At 46.2% G+C, this 8,782-nt stretch overlaps 1 long non-coding RNA gene across 2 annotated transcripts; it reads left to right on the top strand.

Annotated features, from left to right (window-relative positions):
- Positions 1-7,245: 7,245 nt before the first annotated feature.
- On the top strand, positions 7,246-8,409 carry LOC140690017 (uncharacterized). 2 transcript variants are annotated; one of them, XR_012065209.1, is made up of 5 exons: positions 7,246-7,351; positions 7,526-7,592; positions 7,666-7,728; positions 7,815-7,906; positions 8,192-8,409. It is a non-coding gene; the product is annotated as an uncharacterized lncRNA (long non-coding RNA). The 2 variants fall into 2 exon arrangements; XR_012065208.1 differs by lacking the exon at positions 7,666-7,728.
- Positions 8,410-8,782: the final 373 nt, after the last annotated feature.

Genomic DNA, 8,782 nt, shown 5'->3' on the forward strand with positions numbered 1-8,782 from the left:
ACTGTTATTTCCCCTTTCCTCTCACTTTCTTTTATTTTTCTTGCCACATTTCCTTCTCTTCCTCCCAATACCTGGATCATGAAACATTTTCATTGTTACCATTCAGTCTTTATTTCAGAAGGGTAGCGAGCTTGAAGGGAGAAGAATATAAAACATTTCTAGTGGTTTATGTGTTTCTCCAGTAGTTTTTAGTTTATTTTCAAGGAGTTTCAGTTATTCCAATAAAACAGCATAAGTAGGTCTAGATTTGTGCAAAGTCAACGCTTTCCAAAACCTAGTTCCCTGCCAGCTTATAAACTCTCGCAATCTGCTGCTCCCGTGCAACTATCCACGCCTTTACTGACTGAGTGTTTGCTCTCCTCAGCTTTGTGCGACGTGCAAACACGAGTAAGATAGTTACTTCCTTACAGAGCTCATGCTTTGTTTGAGAAGAGGGAGGAACGTAGGCAGGGAACATAAGCCACGACACAAAAATACAGCAAGAGAGAAATTCTGTGTTACAGGGGAGGGCGGCACTCTGCAATCTGGGACTTGGGTTTGGGGTTTGTGCTTTTGTTGTCATCTTTTTGCGCTGACAGCACTAGGAGGCAGCTGTCTTTGGTGGAGGTGATTATTCTGCACACCACAGTTAGCATCCGGGAGTTTGGTTTCAAGGAGGGAAGGTATAACTCAGTGGTAGAGTGCCTGCTTAGCATGCATAAATCCTGGGTTCAATCCCCAGTACCTCCATTAAAAACATACATACATACATACATACATACATAAGCCTAGTTACCTTCTCCCTCCAAATAAATAAATAAATACACAAATAAATAAAAATTTGTAAAAGTTAAAAAAAAGTTTGGTTTGTTATGTTCAGCACTGGATTAAAATCGCTCTTAACAAAATTTTTACTGCCTTTCTAAAATTTCAACTTAAAGATGTCTTTCCAGCCATCACAAAGCCCACCTCCAGCACGCAGACATGGTCCCTGCCCGGTACCTCTCCACGGTCATCCAGAGTAAATGGCCCCAGTAGTAACAGCGTCTTTGCAGAATCTCCCTTGACAAGTGCTGGGACTTCCCTCGGGATAGAAGGAGGCAGAGCTGCAAAGTCAATGGCTGTTAAAACATTGATGTCTACAAGGTCCTCATCTGCAAACTTCTTGCTCCACTGCTTTTCACTCCTTATAGTTGCACCAAGTATGGACTGTGCATTATTCCAATTGCATTCATTCCCCACCTTCTCTCCATGAGCTTCTTATCTCACCGCTGCCCCAAGGAAGTGAGAAGACCTGAGAACGAGAGCTGGGTCCTGCTTACCTTTTCCTCTTCCATCTCCCACAGCACCGAGTATGATGCTAGGTTTGTGCACAGCAGCACACGTGGAAGAAGGAATAAGTGAATGAGGAAAGAATAAGAGAGTCAGGGAGACAACTAGAAAGAACTTGTGTTTGGGAATAATGCAAATCTGGGCTCCAACCCGCCATCTTCTCACTGTGTGGTTCAGCACAAGTCACGCAACCTCTCTGAGTCTTTCTGGATGATTTCCTGTGATAATTAGTGATGAAGAATATAAAGCATCTTCTGAGGACAATGGCTCCAGTATGAATTCTTAAAAATTAGAAGGTCTTATCCCATAAAAACGGAAATTTTTGAGTGTTTGTTCTATATGGGAGAAAAGAAAATCAAGAACATTTTGGGTTTTCCAAGTATATTATAAAATAATAACTGGTTCTTGATGCATGATCAACTAAAAATATTCAAGTGTGGCCACAGAAATTTCCTGCAATTTCTTTCCCAGGCCTGGACGGGACAAAAAGCTACAAAGTGGGAATGCTACCACTCCTCTTGGCATGAAATGGGAACATTTCTCTTGGGGTCAGGACAGGAAAGTTCTGTTCTGAGAAACTGGGTCATTTGTACAAATCTACACCACTGTTTTATGGAACTTCACAGGCTGCAATCCTGAAAACACATACATTTTTCCTGACTGTGTCTCCAGACAGGCTGGGTCAGCCCCCTTGTGCTCTCCTGAGGATAACTGGGGTGGCTTCCAAAGACTTGCAGTTCTCCTCAGGTGTGAGAACAGTCTTGTTGGACATTACACAGTTGAAGAAATCCAAGCAAAATCTGAGTTCCTCGTTTTAGCAAGAGGGTGGGGCGAGGTGGGGATTGTCCAGATCAGGAGAAGGGAGGGAGTTTAGTGTTTCTAGAATTTTCCTTGCTCCATCTCCTTCCCTGCTTGTTCCCACCTTTGGGGTCTGGAATAAGAGGAGAAAGGACTGAAGGTAAAACATATTTGGATTCAGCTGGTGCAATTTAAAAAAAATCTTCTCTTAGCTCCAAAAGGACTTCTTCTCTCTGGGAGCTTGTGTGGCTGTGTGGAGACACCCCCTGGGAATCCCAGCCCTGGACGGGCTCCTGATTAGGTGGCATCTCCCCACCACCGGGAGAGTGGGCAGGGTCCTTTTGTAACCGAGCAGGACCCTGTTGGCATCAGTGACCATCTGATGTCTGTAATGCTGTTTGTAACTGTTTAACTGTATGATGGTTTAAAGGGTTTCCTCATGCTCTTGCCGACCAGGGCTGGGCTGGAGAGGAGGGAGGCATGGGAGGTCTGCCCAGCCCCCTTGTGGTGCTGGTGCTGTGTGCAGGGGTCATGTTCAGTGCCCTGCTCCTGACCCAAGTGCCCTCCTCTTGCCCCCTCGTGGTTTCCTTGTATCCTGTTATTCGAGCTGCAGGCCTCAGCTTGCAGCAGGAGGCCTTAGACCTCAGCCTGCTTAGAAAGCTAGAAGCATTTATAAACCTGATTTTAAACTGCACAAGTTCTTCTCTCGAGCTCTTTTCCTAAGCATTCTTTGTTCTGGGTACAAGAATACTGAGAGAGTCCCAAAGCCAGAGGTGAACTTCATACCCAGCAGAGGGAAGGGGACCACCGCGCCAGCAAACACAAGAACAACTTTATAACAATTTGCTCCCCTGAATGCAGTCTCTATGGAAACTAGCTCCGCCCCCTTGAACTCTTGAACTTTTACTATAAAACTCCCCCACCTTCTCTCCCCATCAGGCTCACAGTCTTAGAGGCATTAGCTCACTGTGACCTCCTTTGCCTGGCATAGAAATAAAGCTGCTTTTCCTACTTCATCCAAAGCTCTGTCTTCAAGTCTCAATTCAGTAAATGGGGCATAGAGGCCATGTTTCGGCAACACTTTCATGGTCCTCTGGCTGCCTACCTTCCCAAGGCATAGCCAAAGTGCCTTGTAGCCCTCTTGCCTGGTCTGTCCACCCTGGTCGCACCGCCAGCTTCCCACATTCAGACTTGACCAGATGAGGGTCAGGCATCAGCTTCTGCCTCCAAAATGGGGAGTGGACACAAGCTCAGCTCTTCGCTTGTTTCCCTGTGCTGCATTTGAATAGGATGGGCTCTGAGAACCCATGGTTCAGCAAGCATGCGGCTGGGTTGAGGTGCCATCCTCCCTTTTTGCAAGCACCCCTCCCCATCTCTCTCTAGGCTGGAGGTGCTGTTTGGCAGGTGAGAAAACGGCTGCTACTTCTCTACAACTGTAGAAAAATTCCTTCCTCTTAGCCTTGGTCTTCCCTGAGACGGCTATTGAGGATGGAGGTCATGAGAACAGGTTCACCATCTCTGGACCATTCTTCTGCTCTTTTGAGGATGTCCCCATGCCTGTCTTTGACCAAAATTCAGGACAGCAAGGAAACTTTCATTCTACATTCAGTTAGTTTATAAGGGTAGAGTTTTTCCATCATGAAAGTTAGACAGCACAGAGATTCTGCAGGCTCACTGTGGAGGGCCCTGAAGGCATTTACTGCGGGAGGCTGAACCTTACTCCCTTCGCCTTGTTTTCCTACAGCCCAGTTTCTTCATTTGATTACTTTAATCTGTTGCATCATGATTTTACATTGAAACACGGTGGAATTTAAGCAGGTACACACACAAGACCACTAAATATCACTTGCTGACTTCATAAGGCAGAACTACAGAGTGCTGGTGTCACCGCCCGGACTTCACAGGCAGAGGACCGGAGGTAAGATTAGTTTCGGTGAGTTAGCGACTAGTGAGTGACTGGCCGGAAACACACACACTGTCTAGCTGTGGCGTATGCTCCCTAAGCTGAACACTGTACTGTAAACATCGTGTAAAGGAACAATAAACATGACAGGCCCTTGAGGCTTCCCCTGACTCAGCTCGGGCAGGATTGCTGTGCAATCTGTCCCTGTGGCTTATTTCAAAGTAGCTTAGATACCCTTAAAAGTGTAGGTTAGCTTTCCTGTTGGGAACTCTAGCAGAGATGAAGCTGAATCTTTGAACAGTCTCTCTGGAATCCATGGCCCTTTGTCCTTCCTAAGAGAGGCTAGGAGCTTTGTGGCAGAGCTTACCAAATGAGGCGCTCCAACGCAGAACAACGTGGGCTCACTCCTGGGCACACTGTTGGGATGCTGTGTGGCCAGCATGGTCAGAGTTATTTTTATTGTCACAGGCTCCATGATGAAGAGAGACAACTTTTAGCAATACTCTCTTCCTGCAAGACCTGCCTGATTTTACATGTGTTGGGCAGAAGCTGAAAACGGGAAAAATAAAATGTACTTGGTGTCTCCTAATTATTTTGGCAAGAAAGTGAGAATAGGTTTTGCCTGATCCTGCTCTCCTCCTCACTCTGTCTCTGAGAACAAAGTTCTACTCGATTAAAAAAAAAAGAATTAACAATCAGTTCCAGCCTGTTGCACAAAATAAATGTAAAAAAAAATTGACATATGTGAGTTTTCTGACTGTCTGGGAAGGTGGGAGGAACATTTTTGTGGAAGTCAGGAAATCTAGGTTTCAATACAGCTTCTTCTGCTAACAGATGATGCCTTTAACTTCATTGCTTTGAAACTGAAATTCTCATCTGCAAAGTTGAGATGCTTAATTTTCTTTACAACCCTTTTATTTGAAAAATGTCAACCTCCCAGAAAAGTTGCAACAATAGTAAATACCATGAGCCATTTAGTCCCACTCACTTAGATTCACTGACTACTTCTGCCTGGTTCTCCCTTTTGTGTAATTAACCAAGAAGATGATGATTACAATGATGTATAACCATTGGCATTAATTTGACAGTCAGTTGGAGACACCGGGCCCTTTTAGGCCTAAATAAAAACTTCTCTAAACAACGTCTTCCAAAACCAAAACACGGTTATCCAAGTCAGAAAGTTTACACTGACGCCGTGATGCGATATGATTCACACTCCATTCTGAAATGTCCCAACAGTGTAGACTGCAGCCCTATTTCCTGTGGATTAGCTCATCATGCCTCCTTGGTCTCCTCTGGTCTGGGACATTTCCTCCTGCTCCTTTGTCTTTTGTGACCCTGACCTTCTTGAATTGTAGAGCTGAAGTTTGGGTGTTTCACCACCAACTGCCTTTGTTCCTCGTTAGTGTAACATATATTTGATGGAGGTTTGTTTATTCAAACCATCAATTTTATTTGTTTTGGTTCTGTCATGTAACAAAATAAAATTTGAGTGACATGGAATAGTAAGAAAAAAATGGTTTCCTTACGTTCAGATTCGGGTGTGCATTTTGGGCCGGGAGATCTTGGGCATGAGGGTGCGTCTCTCTTGGTGCCTCATTCGGGAGGCTGAAGCCAACACGTCTGGTTAGCAGTGACACCCACTTTGATGACTTGGTTGAAGAGGTGGCCCTTGGGTTCTTCCCTACTTTTTCTTTTGTGTGAGTAATAAGTAATCTCTGGGGAGATACTCAAGGCTGAGCATACATCCTTTTTCCTCAACAAACTTTCATCAACAACTTTAGCTCTGTGGTGGCTCATGCAGTCAGCGCCGTAATGGCTGCAATATGCTGATTTTTTATCCTCCTTTCTACGTTTACATATTGACTTTCTGCTATAGGTAGACGTTCATCCTGCCCGCTAACTGTGCGTCTTTATTTTTTGCCACTATGGACTTGAAACACTTTTTTGAAACACTTTTTTGGCACAGACTGAACTAATAACATCAATGGACTGTCTCCCTGGGGAAAAAAATGCGCATAAAGGCCACTGCCGAAGTGTATGTGTTTTCCAGACGCTCAGGGATACCTGAAGTCCATTCGTGGCCCAAGCCCTCAGGTAATTTTAGACATTTGTATAATGATATTTCTGGCTCTAAAACGTAGTGATGCTTCTGCACCTGTTGAAATTATTTGCAAGGAAGCAGATGGTGAGCCTCCTAAAATGAGTGTGACAGGTGCTCTCACATTTCCTCAGTTAGCAAATCGCTTCTTGGAAAGCAGGTTATTTTGGTGTCTTGTGAATGCACTGCACAAGTACTTTCAATTACACCCGAAAAGCCATATAGCTTCCCTTCGACACTCAGAAAGCTCGGTAAGCCCTCCCCCAGCTCCTCCTCCCTCAGCCTTCAGGCCCCTGGTCTTGGAGGTGACACCTGCTCTGCTGAGTCCGTGAGATGCACGGTGTAGCTCGGCGCATCTTCCCAGCTCATTCTCAGCCTGTTGCTGGGGAGGATGGCGGGAAGAGACACTCCACAGACTGTCACACGTTTCATCCCAAAGGAGGGGAAAGGTCAGTGCTGGGAACTGACTGGTTTAGCTTCAGGCTCTGGGACATGCAGACCAGAGTTCCAGACCCAGATCTGCCACCCAGGCCTGAATGTGCTGCTAATCAGTCTTACATCTCAGTTCACTCACCCGCGCAGTGGGGACTGTGATCGGATCTCTGCGCTGGTGGTGGCAGGTAGCACGCTTTTGATGGATGGCATCCCCAGAGCCCCTGTCCTGGGGCCTCTTGCTCTGGTTGGAACTGCACATCCTGTCTCAGCCACTCAGCCAGACCCTGGTTGTTCCGGGAAGGTAGACTTGGCCTCTGTCCCTGGTCTAAGCCCTCTGTCACTGGTGGGTCATTCTGGGCTCACATTGAATAAGTCAAGGTCTGGGCCTCAGCCCTTCGAATTCAGTGCCTCTCAGCTTTGCAGACTGATACCTAGTGATCTGAAGAAAGACTCTAAATCCACACTAATTTGTCCAACCCAGAGGAGCAGAAGTGACTCCCTAGACCAAGGGTCAGAGAGAGCAGCCTCATGGCCATGGAAGGGAAGAGACAGGGGTGAGGGGGAAGCTGGCAGTGCCTTGGAGCCTCAGCCAAGCTGCTATGAGCTCACTTCATTCATTCATTTACTCATCCCTGCCTCCCTTTATTCCATCATCAAGCGTTCACTCAGAGACACCATGCCCAAGAGATGTGAAGTACCAGCTCAGCTTCTTGTATCAAGGAAGACACATCTACTGCTTTGTTGATAGGATCTTAAATATCTTACTGATTTCTAGGAGGAAAGCTCCTTGAACCTCTACCAATGTCAGTAAAGTTGTGGGAGTGGGATTTCTAGAAATGCCTATTTAATCATTTATCTCTATTCTACTCATTTATTTTTTCCAGCAAAGATGATTTTTGGGTGATCATCATATTATCTTTACTAGTATAATATCAATAGTAGATATTTCTGCTACCCATGCTTTCTTTCATTGGCAGAAATTCTCTGCTTCCCTGATAGAGTAAAATGAGAAAAAAAAATGGAAAGACAGATGGATGTAACCAGGTGAGGATGGGTAAGAGAGTAAGTGCCAATATGCCTTTAGAAGTAAATGACTTATTCAAGAATATGTCCTTAGTTAGCAGATAGCACACGAGGTCTCTAATACATCTGGACTCAGCATGAATTAAAGACTATGGAGGTGGGCCTCATTGCAGTCTGGAAATGGGGAAGAACAGCTTAAAATTTATTCTCCGCTCAGCAACAGTTAATTTTAATTTTTCCTAGGGACTTCAATCCTTGAAATGTTAAGAAACAAACGTCATCATGTCTGAAGAAATACAGAATCACGTAGGATTCATGTCATTCTCTAAGAATCGGTGTGTTTAACAGCAGGTGGAAAGAAAGGCGCTTTTGTTGAAGGAAGTGGTGGGGATGGGGTGGGGCGTAGGGGATGGCGATGGGGTGGGAGGGGGTAGCAGTGGGGGAGGGGGTGGGAGTGAGGGTATTGAAAGAACTCTGGACCTGGAGTTAGCATCTGGCTTTGCAACTTGCTGATAGCACACCCTTAAATGGAGCTAAAAGGTCTTTTACTGCATGGGCGAGTTGTAAAAATCAGATGAAGTGATGCAGAAGGTTTATATAAACTGTAATGTGACGGACAGATATAGCATGCTTCAGGAAGGGCTCCTAAGCTGAGAAGGAGCCCCATATGATCACCATCTGGAGAGGAGGGCCTCTGCTTCATGTGCGCACGAGGTGGAGAACCCTGAAAGGCAGCCTCTGCGAACACTTCCGTGTGACTCAGGCCCTTGTTCTGGGGAGCTTGACAGATTCAAATGCTTCTTTGAGATAATTGAATAAAACTGGCATTTAACCACTAGTTTACCAATCAGTAAGCATGACACGAATGCTAACTATGCGTCCGAGCACCAGGCTGGGTCCCCGGGGCCAGAAACGAAAGGCACAGTCCTTGAGCTGCAGACTTGCAGTGTCTGGTGGGAGGGACAGGCCACAGGGAAGGGTGACACGCACAGCAGTGTGAATGGTGGCAGCAGATCTGGGTGGGTGGGGGGGGACTCAGGAAGGTGCCCTGAGGTGGTGAAGCTGGAACCCAGACAGGATCTGCAAGGGGAAGAAGTGTGTGGGGGGTGGGGAGGGCACGCTGAGAGGGGCGGAGGGGAGAGGACGGGGTCAGCGTGGGGTCCGGGTTTGGACTGCGATTCCGGGCGGCAAAGCACAAGCATGCTGGCTGG

Source organism: Vicugna pacos, chromosome 3 (genome assembly GCF_048564905.1).
Source record: "Vicugna pacos chromosome 3, VicPac4, whole genome shotgun sequence".
Lineage (NCBI taxonomy): Eukaryota > Metazoa > Chordata > Mammalia > Artiodactyla > Camelidae > Vicugna > Vicugna pacos.